This window comes from Bos mutus, chromosome 13 (genome assembly GCF_027580195.1).
Source record: "Bos mutus isolate GX-2022 chromosome 13, NWIPB_WYAK_1.1, whole genome shotgun sequence".
Taxonomy (NCBI): domain Eukaryota; kingdom Metazoa; phylum Chordata; class Mammalia; order Artiodactyla; family Bovidae; genus Bos; species Bos mutus.
In genome coordinates, this window is record NC_091629.1 from 79,814,245 (window position 1) to 79,828,411 (window position 14,167).

The 14,167-nt window shown below is 43.5% G+C and overlaps 1 protein-coding gene across 9 annotated transcripts in view; it reads right to left on the bottom strand.

The window, feature by feature from the left end:
• PLCB4 (phospholipase C beta 4) overlaps window positions 1-14,167 on the bottom strand; it is a 483,912-nt gene that overhangs the window by 339,803 nt on the left and 129,942 nt on the right. The window lies entirely within an intron of this gene.

The window sequence follows — 14,167 nt, forward strand, 5'->3', positions numbered from 1 at the left end:
GAATGGTGAAAGGGCTATGGTAAAGGGAAAACGGAGCAAACAGGGTAGGTCTTAAGAAAGGCCGCAAAGAGTTGGACATGACTGAGCAACGAACACACATACATAAAAAAGGAAGGTTGATTTTTTTTTTCAGATTCCACGTATAAGCAATATCGTGTGATATATTTCTTTCTCTGGCTTATTTTCAGTTAGTATGATAATCTTTTGGTCCATCCATGTTGCTGAAAATGGCATTATTTTGTTCTTTTTTTAAGGCTGAGTAGCATTCCAGTGTGTGTGTGTGTGTGTGCGCGCGTGTGTGTGTGTGCATGTGTGCGTGTGGTGTGTGTGCGTGTGTGTGTGTGCACGTGCGCCACCCCTTTACTCATCTGTCAATGGACATTTAGGTTGTTTCCACGTCTTGGCTATTGTAAATAGTGCTGCAATGAGAATTTATTTTTCTTGAGATGTCTGTAAGCAGTCAATGAGACAAAACCTACTGCCACGATAAAGTTAACAGTCTCCTCACCCCTTAACAGGAGGTTTATATAGTTAAGCAAGGACCTGAAGGCGGTCAGGGGATTGGCCAGGTAAGTGATCAGGGAAGGGGGAGCATTTCTGAGGGAGGCACACTGCCCAAGCTGAGACCAACCAGGGAGAGCACAGCGGCGGTCACAGCACCACCAGAGGCCCACGTGGCTGAGCCAGGAGAGGGGCGACTGGGTGACGGGGTCGGCTCGGCCGCCAGGGAGCCCACCGTGAGGACCCAGGCCCGCATCCACGTTCAGGAGGACTCCTGCAGGACCCCGGGTAGGGAGGGCTGAGACTGAGGCGCCACAGGTCCCCCTGGCTGCTGAACAGAGAAGAGACTATGCTGGGGGGAGCCTGGAAGAAAAGGACCAGTGATCCAGGGGAGACTGTGGCTCAGGGTGGCAGCCCCGGGACCCAGGGAAAGAAGGCGAGGGCGTTTTGAAGGCAGATCAGGTGGGATTTACCAACATACCACGTGTGGGTGTGAGTAAGAACAAGACAAAATACCATGGCCTTGCGACATTTCAATACAAACAGCCCCAAAATGTCTAGGACCTGGTGGTCCAGTGGTTAAGAATCCACCTGACAATGCAAGAGACACGGGTTCAATTCCTGGCCCAGGAAGATTCCACATGCCACAGGGCAACTAAGCCTGTGACCTGCAACTGCTGAGCCCCTGTGCCGAAAACTCATGCTCTGTAACCAGAGAAGCCACCGCGATGAGGAGCCCGCACCCCACAGCCGGAGAGCAGCCCCGCTCACCACAGCCAGAGAGAGGCCTCACGCAGCAGCGAAGAGCTGGGGTAGCCAAAAAATAACACATAACTAAAACTTTAAGAAATATCTAGAAAAGGTTATTATTCAGTCAAATACTTGGTTTCAACTTACCACCTGCAATTTGATGGGGATTGGAGAAGGCAATGGCAACCCACTCCAGTACTTTTGCCTGGAAAATCCCATGGACGGAGGAGCCTGGTAGGCTGCAGTCGAGTCGGACACGACTGAGCAACTTCACTTTCACTTTTCACTTTCATGCATTGGAGAAGGAAATGGCAACCCACTCCAGTGTTCTTGCCTGGAGAATCCCAGGGACGGGGAAGCCTGGTGGGCTGCCGTCTATGGGGTCGCACAGAATCGGACACGACTGAAGCGACTTAGCAGCAGCCATTCCAGGAAGTCTGGTCACAAAGAATCAAGTTTCACTGATGTGTGATTCATTTCCAGCAGCAGGGCAAGCATTACAGAAATGAACACACGTGACTGACTGTCAAGATCCCACTTTTGCTAATAAAAGTAGGTCTAGAGGTATGCATAATATGTACACAATACATAAAAATATCTTATACCCCATCAATTAGTCCACAGTGGCAATGGTTTCTTTCTTTAAAAGTCAACTAATTATATAAAAACATTGTATCCTAATTATAAAAAACAGGAGGATTGTTTTGTTTGGGGGTTTTGATTTGTAGGGGTTTTTTTTTTGTTTGTTTGAGTCTTTGTTTTTTTGAAGGAGGATGTTTGGATCAGGACTCTCAAACAGTTTCTTTAGATACTAATTTAAATTTCAAAACACAACCTAAAATCCATGGTCAAAGTGATGCTATTGATCTGAATCATTTTTAGGACTAAATATACTATGGATGGTTTCCCAAAGATAGCACACTCGATGACTCACGACATGGTATCCACCCTGCTGGGAGTGTTTCACCTAGAACTTAAAAGCAAGAGCTTTCTAAGGTGAAGAAAATAAGAACTCACACACACAACACCTTAAGCTCGTTCTGAGCCAAATAAAGCAACCTCCTCAAATGAAACAGGAAAAAAATAAGCTGAAATAAAGCCAAGAAAGAAGATAAAGTGGGCTGATCCCTCTCCCATTTTCCCCCACTGCCACAATATGGAGTTATCATCTTAGATGAAGGATTTCCTTCAAATATTGCTGGGAGTTTAAGAGTCACTGCATGGAACAGGATGCCTTCTACCTTCAATTTCATTCCTTCTTGAAAGTTTCCATATTCTACTACATTCCAGTCACTTGAGTTGTTTTTTGTTTTTTGTTTTTTTTTTAATTTTGCCTCTTTAAATGAAACTCAGGAAAACAGAATCAGAACTTGCAAAAATGAGAGGGCAGGGAGGGCAGTTCCTGTTGAAGCAGCTTCCTCAGTTTATTAAAATATTTGTTAGAGTCAAATTATACAGGGGCTTCACTATGGCTCTGTAGTAAAGAATCTGCATACAGTGTAGGAAATGCGGGTTCAATCCCTGGGTCAGGAAGATCCCCTAGAGAAGGAAGTGGCAACCCACTCCAGTATCCTTGCCTGGAGAAACCCATGGACAGAGGAGCCTGGTGGGCTACAGTCCATGGGGTCACAAAGGGTCAGACACGACTTAGTGACTAAACAACAACAATAGCTTCACAGATAAATCCACTAGATTTTAGGGGAAAAGACCAAGGGTATAAATACATTAGAATGAACCATATGAAATTATTAATATTTATCATTTTGACTAACAAAAACATAATTTCATGTGGTTCAGCCTAAGACTGACTAGTAATACATCAGACTGTCCAATTTTAAGTTGTTTTTCAATAACACACATAACTAAGAAAGTGAGAGCTCATATTCCCTAACTCAGTCTCCATACAACTTTAAACATCCATATATAATATTTCCAAAAACTTCAAGAAACACTTAAAACATCACCCGTCACCCTCTAATTGCAATGACAAACCAGAGAGCTTACACAGCACATGGAACTCTGCTCAATGTTGTGCCTCGAAAGGAAGGCAGTTTGGGGGAGAATGGATACATGGATATGTCTGGCTGATTCACTCTGCTCTTCACCTGAAATTATCACAACACTGTTTGTTAATCAGCTATACTCCAATACAAAATAAAAAGCAAAAAAAAAAAAAAAAAAAAAAGGTAAATTAGACCATTCTTATCTAAACGCAGATCAGCATTCTTATCTAAATACACATCTCCAGCTTGTTGGTCCCTTTGAGACTGCTCCAAAGCTTAATATTAAAAATACAGAAGATCTCTCTTCTCTCTTACCTGTGGTCACAAACAAGAATTACCAGCTCCTCTGAGATATCATAGGCCCTGCTACCTGCTATGCCTGGTTTTGGAACTGCCACTTCTATCTTACCCTGGAAAAGCCCCACCAGCCCATTCATTCTTTTATCCTCCACAGCACTAACTGTAGAAGGGAGAGAAACGTGCCCAAGGGCTCAGCGATCCAGTCTGGAGTCACCCTAGTATACTGGGGGCACCACCTGGGCAGGGCACAAACAGCACTACATTCCTATGGGAGAGGGGAGCCCTAGCTCCCCTGGGCTGTGCAAGGCACCTGGATCAGACAGTAGAGAAAACTCAGCAGACCACTTGTGTATGGATAACATCTTCCAGGGTTATGAGAGGACCTGAACCACGTTCTCACCAGAGAACCTGAACCACGTTATCATAGACTCTTGCTGGTGTTACAAAGACACCTCAGGTCATGAAGTTTTCACATAGTGAAAGCTTCAGGTTCCATTGAAAATATTCATCCTTGTAAACAGGATTTTCAGAGAACTCTCCACCATGACCCGTCCATCTTGGGTGGCCCTACATGGAATGGCTCATAGTTTCATTGAGTTAGAGAAGGCTGTGATCCACGTGATCAGTGTGGTTATTTTTCTGTGATTGTGGTATTCATTCTGTCTGCCCTCTGATGGAGAAGGATAAGAGGCTTGTGGAAGCTTCCTGAAGGGAAGGAGGAAAACAATAGAATGGAAAAGACTAGAGATCTCTTCAAGAAAATCAGAGATACCAAGGGAACATTTCATGTAAAGATGGGCAGAGTAAAGGGCAGAAATGGTATGGACCTAACAGAAGCAGAAGATATTAAGAAGAGACGGCAAGAATACACAGAAGAACTGTACAAAAAATGACCCAGTTCACCACGATGGTGTGATCACTCACCTGGAGCCAGACATCTTGGAGTGCAGAGTCAAGTGGGCCTTAGGAAGCATCACTATGAACAAAGTTAGTGAAGCAGATGGAATTCCAGTTGAGCTATTTCAAATCCTAAAGGATGATGCTGTGAAAGTGCTGCACTCAATATGCCAGCAAATATGGAAAACAGCAGTGGCCACAGGACTGGAAAAAGGTCAGTTTTCATTCCAATCCCAAAAAAAAGCAATGCCAAAGAATATTCAAACTACCACATGCTAGCAAAGAAATGCTCAAAATTCTCCATGGGAGGTTTCAACAGTACTGCACCAAGAACTTCCAGATGTTCAAGCTGGATTTAGAAAAGGCAGGGGAACCAGAGATCAAATTGTCAACGTCCACTGGATCATCGAAAAAGCAAAAGGATTCCAGAAAAACATCTACTTCTGCCTCATTGGCCACATTAAAGCCTTTGACTGTGTGGATCACAACAAACTGTGGAAAATTCTTTAAAGAGACAGGAATACCAAACCACCTGACCTGCCTCCTGAGAAATCTGTAAGCAGATCAAGAAGCAACTGTTAGAACTGGACATGGAACAAGGGGAAAATCAGGAAAGGAGTACGTCAAGGCTGTATATTGTCACCCTGTTTATTTAACTTATATGCAGAGTATATCAAGCAAAATGCTAGGCTGGATGAAGCACATGCTGGAATCAAGACTGCCAGAAGAAATATCAATAACCTCAGATACGCAGATGATACCTCCCTAATGGCAGAAAGTAAAGAGGAACTAAAGAGCCTCTTGATGAAGGTAAAAGAGGAGAGTGAAAAAGCTGGCTTAAAACTCAGCATTCAAAAAACGAAGATCATGGCATCTGGTCCCATCACTTCCTCACAAATAGATGGGGAAACAATGGAAATAGTGACAGACTTTATTTTCTTGGGCTCCAAAATCACTGCAGATGGTGACTGCAGCCATGAAATTAAAAGACACTTGCTCCTTGGAAGAAAAGCTATGACAAACCTAGACAACATATTAAAAAGCAGAGTCATTACTTTGCCAACAAAGGTCTGTGTAGTCAAAGCTATAGTTTTTCCAGTAGTCATGTATGGATGAGAGAGCTGGACCATAAAGAAGAGTGAGCACTGTAGAATTGATGCTTTTGAACTGTGGTGTTAGAGATGACTCTTAAGAGCCCCTTGGACTGCAAGGAGATCCAACCAGTCCATCCTAAAGGATATCAGTCTTGAGTGTTCATTGGAAGGACTGATGCTGAAGCTCCAATACATTGGCCACCTGATGCAAAGAGCTGATTCATTAGAAAAGACCCTGACTCTGGGAAAGATTGAAGGCAGGAGGAGAAGGGGATGACAGAGGATGAGATGGTTGGATGGCATCACCGACTCGGACATGAGTTTGAGCAAGCTCTGCGAGTTGATGATGGACAGGGAGGCCTGGTGTGCTGCAGTTCATGGGGTCACAAAGAGTCAGATACAACTGAGCAACTGAACAACAACACAGAATTTTAAATGTGCAACTAAACAGTGGCTGTTTTTGACTTTTCCCTCACGGGTCCCGAGACTGTGCCTCAGAGGACAGACAGAACTCCAGAGGACTGGCTGAGCAGTACAGCAGCATGGTTGTTGGGCCGTACCCCGCAAGCCTTCAAGCCTGCTAAGTGCCCAGCCGAAGGACTGAACAAAGAGCTCAGAGACATCAGTGGTTTATGGATGGGGGAGCTTACATATCGAAGCAAAAACAGTCAGAGAGATACCCAACCGGGGATGGCAGATGGCAGGCAAGACCTGGCAGGAGTCTTCAGGACCAGGGTAAGAGGGAGGTTCCCCGTTATAGGAAGAACTGAAGCTAGGTTGGCTCATCGATACCAGGGAGACCAGCGGAGGGGCCCACCCCACTTCTCTTTTGATAAAGGGGAGTAAGACATTCCAACCTAAAGATTAGAACAATCACTAGCTGGGGCCTGGGGCAACAGCAGGCCTTTACTCATTAGGCTCTAAGACTAACAAGGAAGGCCCCTCCGATGAGCAGGATGTTGGTGAAGCAAGGACTGGCTGAGTGGGAATGGACAGGGAGCAGAGAACAGCCACCCTGAGTGGCATAACCATATAACAGGCACCACCAGCCGGGGAGGGTAGGGCTTTCAGTGCCAGGTGAGCAACTGGTGCCAGACTGAAAACCGAAAACCCTATGTTCCAGAGCTCCACTGTCCCAGGCAGCTGGCACGGTTACTTACCATGCAATGAGAGCTCATTTCCCCAGCCGTGACAGGCGAAACCCATGCCTCTTACTCTCGAGCTCTCCAGAAGTTTCCTGACCCTGCTTCTTACAGCCAAGCCTTCACAGCCCAGAATGCACTCAGTAAATCCCAGACGCACCTCCTCTGAGAACCACAGGTTTGGAGACACAGTCTTGGGGCAGGCCTACGATGACTGAGCACATTCGCAACAACCTTCAGTTTTAGACAGAAAAGGAAGAACAAGCCTCCCTCAGGTACCTTGGCTGGGCCTGGCAGACTGTTCCCAGCCCTGGCAACCGTGAGGAGCTCCTCTAACTGTGCGAGTCCCAGATTCTGGTGACTCATCCCACAAGGATGTGAAGGATGCCTTCACCCGCCGCCACTCACGGGAAGCGGATGAAACGCGAGCCGGCAGCCAGCTCCAAGTACTGAGCCCAAAGCTGAGCGACTTTTACAGACAAAGAAGAATCAGCTCTTCAACAAGTCACTCTTCGGTGCTGTAAAACTACCTCAGTTAACAGTCACTTCATTCACACAGGCCAGACTGTGGGTGAACACTGCGACAGAAGAATGAAAAGAGATGACCTCCCCGACCCCGACACTCAGGACTGTTCTTAAATCGATTCCTTACTCTGCCCTTCCTTTCCTCAAAATCATTTCAGAGAGTGAGTCCAAGATCTGAAAGTAATTCCCAAGTCACACTATCTCACTAATATTGATTGTCACCTTTCTGTAACCAAAAACAAAACAAAAACAAAAAACAACCTGATGGATGTGTACCCTTTTGGGATTATATGTTAGAGTTATTCTAGGAAACTCTATAGAACAGTTACTATTTGTCGCATTTTGTCGTCCTAGTGAGACTGTTATGGACTAAATGTCTATGTTCCCCAAAACGTATATGTTGACGCCCTAATCACCAAGCTGATGGTATTTGGGGGAGAGACCTTTGGGAGGTGAATAGAGTTTGATTAGGTCATGAGGGTGGAGCCCTTGTGATGGGATTAGTGTCCTTATAAAGACACAAGATCTCTCTGCAAGCCCCTGGGGAAGGCCATGTAAGGATGCAGGCAGAAGGCAATCTAGGAAGACGATCCTCATAAGACACTGAATCTATTTCTCAGCCTCTAGAATGGTGAGAAATAAATGCATATTGTTTAAGCTATCCAGTCAACGATATTTTGTTAGAGCAACCCCAAATGACTAAAACATATACCCAGAGGGGTAGGAAAAAACCTATAATCAAATAGTCCTCAAGAAAACACATTTGATTGACATTATCAAGACTTAGTCTGAGATACACATTGAATGGTGACCGATGTGGCAAAAGAAAATGACTGCCACTCTGAGTCTGCTGTGGCAGATGGCCCAGGACACAGGCAGTCTGTTCACAGAACCTAAGTGGGTTAGTGCCTGGCTCCCTTGGAAAGACTTATACCATGAACACAATGTGAGCAACAGTGTATGGGGCCAAAGACATTTGATGGACCTTGATGAAGGACAACTATTAGGACACCTCTGACAGTGACATCTTGATCAGCTGTTCAAAGTTTGGTCAAGGTCATAACTTCTAAAGAACCTGGCCCAGCAGAACAATCAAGCATAGCATATGGGCCCTGAAGCTTAACTGCATCATTCACACTAGACTTCTCACCTCCACAAGTCTCACCATAGCATTTGGCAAGCCCATGTCTGGATAACAAGTTCAAGAACATTGGTTCAATTATGGCTCAAGAGCTTACAGAATATTGTTAGAGCAAAGCTTCCCAGGGTCTGAGAGCAACGACTGAGCCAGATGGAATCACATGACAAACTCCCTCTAAATGAGTTAATTCTTAGATCTATAGCCATTTCTGCAGAATTTACATCTGGAGTACCTGAATGTGTGAGAATGGGTATGAACGTGACCTTCACCTCTGGAAAGAGGTAACAACACTAAAGTGATCTAAATATAGTGTGTTCATGGCACCACTGACTGCAGTCCACAACTCAGGTTAGCAGGAGTGCCCATCTTTGTGTTAAAGATATCAATTATATTAGAAGTTATGCTTTTTCCCCCACTGGGAAAGAAATTTTCAGTTGGAGCACTACTCATGCTAAACCAAGAGTAGGCAAAAGGCAGCCCAAAAGGACTGACTCTATACCATCACTACTCAGCTGATCCCCCAGCTTGCAAAATTCAAACAATAGCACCAAGTTACAAAAATTCTCCATCAAGTGGCTGATTCTACTTGTGAGATTTATATGACGAAAAATTAGTATTAGTGCGCATGAGAAGAATACTTTCAACAACTCAGATTATTTTCTGTAAAAATCCACAGTGACACCAAGACACAGGTTTTATGATGACGAAAGTTTGGCCCACAATATCATTAGGACAACACACGCTTCTGTTCGGAACCTCCAATTTCACTTACACCTTGACGCAAAATGAGGAACTTCAGCCCAGAAATTCCAGGGAATATGCCGATTTATGTCAGTGTTCAGGAATGTTTCTACACAAAGCACCGAGAATGCAGTCTGCACTCAGGTTTTATACTAAAGACTCGATTCCTATGTTTCACCCACAATTCCTGCATGGGCTTTCCCACTTCTTTCCTCATCCTCACCAGAGAAGAGACTGTGTTGGGTAGTGATGCATTTTATCTTGTTTCATCTATGTGCATCAAGTAACTTCAGAAGTTTCAAGCCGAAGGGAACCTGAGCTCATCTATTCCGATGCTTAACTTGGAAGAAGAGGACACTAATGGGCAGAGAACTAAAAACCAACAAGCTTCAAATAAAATGCTCCTTCATAACCAGTTTCTTTCCTTTGTTCCAGCAAGCATGTCCTCAAAGAGAAAAAATGCCCCTGACCTGGCCTGCCAACTCCTGGTACATCTAATTCAATATCAAGAGAAAAGAAATCCTCATTTCCTCCCTCAGTGAAAAACCCAGACAAATCTGCTGTATTAGTTTTCTACTGCTCCCATAACAAAACCCACAAACCCACTAGCTTAAAAGAACACAAATTCATTATCTTCAAGTTCTGTGCGTCAGAAGCACAACACAGGTCTCACCAGCTCCAATCAAGGGCTGTGCTCCTTTTCAGAGTCTGGGGGCAAAGCTGTCTGCTTCCTTCCCAGCTTGTAGGGCCCGCTACATGCCTCGGTCACGGCTCCTTTCCTCCGTCTTTAGAGCCAGTGATGGGAGTCTCACGTCCTCTCATACTTGGGATTTCTTATACCCCTCCTTCTAACATTCAGGCACGTGTGCACCTTCTCTCTCTCCCTCCCTCTCTCTGACAATAATTAAGATTCTCCATTTTTAAGAACTCATATGATTACCTTGCACCCACTCAGACTAATCGGGATAATCTAGCCACTTCATAGTCCCTTCTCTTAATCACATCTGCCACTTCCTTTTGGCCATGGAGAGCAATATTTACAAGTTCAGGGAATTAGCACATGGACATCTTCAGGTAGCCACTGTTCTGCCTAAAGAATGGTCCTACGGAACATTTGGTGAGCAGGTCCTAAATCTGGGAGATGCCCCTGGATTCGTCCCTTCTGTTTACCCTCCGTGTCCTGAGAATAACTAGATGCCATGACTCCAGATTCTACCTGTGTCAGTACTGCTCCCTGCTTCTTACATACTCAGCTACTCCCAAAGCTGACGTGTCCCCGGAATTCTTCACCTCTTCTCCACCTGGAGCCAGCCTCAACTGTTTTCAGTTCTTCACACTGTCCTTCTGAGCCCACATGCTTCAGGAAGAGTGTCTCCAGCCCCAGGTCTGGGTGAAGGGACTAGATGTGTCTCAGCAAGTCATGGTGACCCCATGCCCTCTGCCAGTCACTTTCAGCATGAGGGGAATACAGTGTGCTCAATGGATTCACTGAATTAACCAACACAGAAGTCACCCGGGATTTCTTGTTAGGTCACCTAAGTCAATTGTAGTCTATGCTAAAAACTCAATTTTTCTGATGCTAAAAAATCACTTGATTACTTGATGCTAATAACATCCTGAATGGTACATTGCTCATTAAAATACCTGTAAATTTTTTTTAACATTTTTTATTGTGGTAAAAGTCACATAATATAAAACAAACTATTTTAACCGTATTTAACTGCACTGCTCAGTGGCACCAAGTATAATCATATGGTTGTGCAACTCTAACCTCATCCATCTCCTGAATTTTTCACCTTCCTAAATGGAAACTCTGCCCCCATTAAACACTAACGCCCCATCCCCACCCCACCCCAACCCCAGCATCTACCAATGCACTTTCTGACTCTATGAATTTGACTATTAAGTACCTTCTATAAATGGAATCAAACAGAATAAAATGACTGTAAAATTTTGTTCACGGTTCTACTTGCTCCTGGCCTCCCATGACCTCTGGGCTCCATGCTTCATCCTATATATCAGAATACTTTTCCAGAGCCACCAATCTTATTGGCTGTTCAAAATGCTCTAGTGATAGCCCATCAGCCATAACTAGTTCTTCAAAATCAGTGCTCATATCCCTCTGAAGAATCTAGAAAAACCATGTAACCAAAAGTCAGTTTTAAGTTGATATCTTAATTTTTGTCATCATCATCATATATTAAAAAATGTGTTAAAGATATAAATTTCTGATATGTTATAAATGTAGATCGATGCATGATATTGGATGCTTGGGGCTAGTGCACTGGGACGACCCAGAGGGATGGTATGGGGAGGGAGGAGGGAGGAGGGTTCAGGATGGGGAACACATGTATACCTGTGGCGGATTCATTTTGATATTTGGCAAAACTAATACAATTATGTAAAGTTTAAAAATAAAATAAAATTAAAAAAAAAATAAAGTAAAACAACTCATATTGCTCAAAGAAATCCACAAGAATCTAAATAGCATAGTGATTTGGTGCCCATGTCCATCGTTTAAAAATAAATAAGCTCTTCTTTATCAGGTATGTTTCATCATGCCCTTATATTTGCATTCCACTCCTCCTGCAAAAGTTTATCTCAGTGAATATATTTTGATGATTCAAAGTGCTTTATTAACTTACCTACCATATATATCCCTACATACACCAAAAATAGGCATGAATTTTAGAATTGTATTAATCTACTTTGAATTTAGCCCCTGAGGGTGAAATAATTTCTTCTGAGTTATACAAAAACATTTACCTGTCAATAACTGAAAAAAAAATCCAACAAATATAATAAAATTTTGATCAGTAGTCATTATATATAAAAAATAAATTTTTATTTAAAATGTATTTCTTAATAAGACAGACAGACAGAGCTTTTAAAATTTAACCAAGGCATCTATAAATTAATAAGTATTCCTTAATGCTAAAGTAATAACAGGTTCGCATGAATTTTACTACAATTTTTCATATTTCTGTATATAACTGCAGATAAATCCTTTTGGCCTAAATGAGTGTGTGACAGTTTTGTGGTAGGCACATCCCTCCAATCATGGAAGTCCTTTTGTGTTTTAGGCCATCAAAGACAGTGATCCATTATCAATATTATTTTTAATTACCTATCAACTGATGATCCACATATGCCTTCAATTTCATTACAAGCAAAGGGTCCTTTTGTTTAAGCCTTAGTACATTTCTGCATCACAGGAAGATGTACAGGACAAGATTCTGGAATGCCTGCTTTCTGTAAAAAGGGAGAAAGGAAAGCAGACACATTTCCAGGCAGATCAACTTTAGGAACGAGTGGAAATAAATGTTGAAAAACTGGACAACCACTCCCTTGAGAGTCTGTGAGCCCTTTTACATCCCCCATTAGAGGGTCTTCATTGATGCCCAAAGGTATGTTTAAAGGCATTTTGAAAATGCTGACCAGTGGGATAAAATCAAAATGACTTCCTTGGTGGCTTCCAAGACTCTGCACTTCCATACAGGGGGTCCAGTTTCAACCCCTGGTCAGGAAACTGGATCCCACACACTGCAACTAAAATCTGGTGCATTCAAATAATTTTTCTTTAAATGACTTCACCTAAAACACAGTGCCTGACATGATTTGATGCGGGTTTGTGTCTCATTTCCCACTTGTGTCCCTCTAGACATGCGTTGTGCTCAGTCACTCAGTCATGTCTGACTCTTCACGACATCATGGACGGTAGCCCACCAGGCTCCTCTGGCCATGGAATTTTTTGGACAAGAATACGGGAGTAGGTTGCCAGTTTCTTCCCCAAGGGATCAACCCAATCGAGGGATCAAACTCGCATCTCTTGTCTCCTACAAGAGCAGGCAGATTCTTCACCACTGCACCGCCAGGGAAGCCCCATTTTTTTCCCTCCCCCACTCATTCCTACACCAGCCTGAGCGGAATCACGTATCCAGGTTGTAAGTTCGCTCTCAAGAGGAACATGTGTCAAAAAGACTTCCTTCCTTTACTCCACTTTGACCCTCAGCCTGCTGCTATTTTAGACACGAGGGATGAGTCACTGAAATTTATACCAGCATCTTGCCCCTGGCTCAGTCTAGTCGCAGGGACTCTGCTTGCTGTATGACATAAATTAACAGTAGCAGTTTAAACAGTCCCCATACCTTCAGGATAGAATTCTGTATAGTAAACCACCCAACCATATATTCCCACATTCTAGAAACACCATTCAACGATTCTAGCATTTCATACACATATATATATATATTCAACTATATATACACACACACACACACAAATATATAATTTCGTCATAGAGACATCAGTTTCAGCGTTATAGGTGAGGTTCCTTTCATTCCTCTGCACTTCTGTCCCTGCCCTTGCTGAAGCTTTCCCAGATGTTCCCTTCCCTGTCCCAGGTACAGAACTAGTCACTCTACTCCCTGAGAACATGCCGCTTTTACTTCCATTGGGTATTTCTCACACTCCGCTTGGCGCCATGACGGTGCTGTGAGCAAGTCTGGTCTCCACGGCAGGACACTCACAGCGCTCTGTCCTCATGCGGTCCCTTGGTCCTGACCACCCCTCCCTGAAAATCTCTCTTCTCTCAAGGCCAGTCCATTCTTCTCACTCCAAACATGACCACTCTTCCTCAGTTTCCTGCACGTGCTCCCCAACTCTGCCCACTGCTTTTCTCAGAGCTCCTTGCACTCTTCATAATGCATAGCAGAGGTCTCAGAGGCTAGACCAAAGTGACCTAACACCAAAATCATATGACAGGTACCTTTTCCCACGCTGGAAGGGGGGAAAAGGTACTAACAATGTCCTCATGTTAGGGTTTTGAACTTTTATTTTTCTAAAAGTTTGCCTTTAACTGTGACTAATGACGAGCAGTGACAAAAGTAAACAAATATCACAGGAAACACAGAAAATCAATCACATATTAGTAATTTAAGAGTTTCGTGTATAGGCTCATGGGTTAGAATTTTATATTATGTATAAAATAACATCTAGTATTTTATCAGCAAAGTTGGTGCTGTGCTTCTTCGTGAAATTAATATAATGAAACATACCCACACATGTCTATGT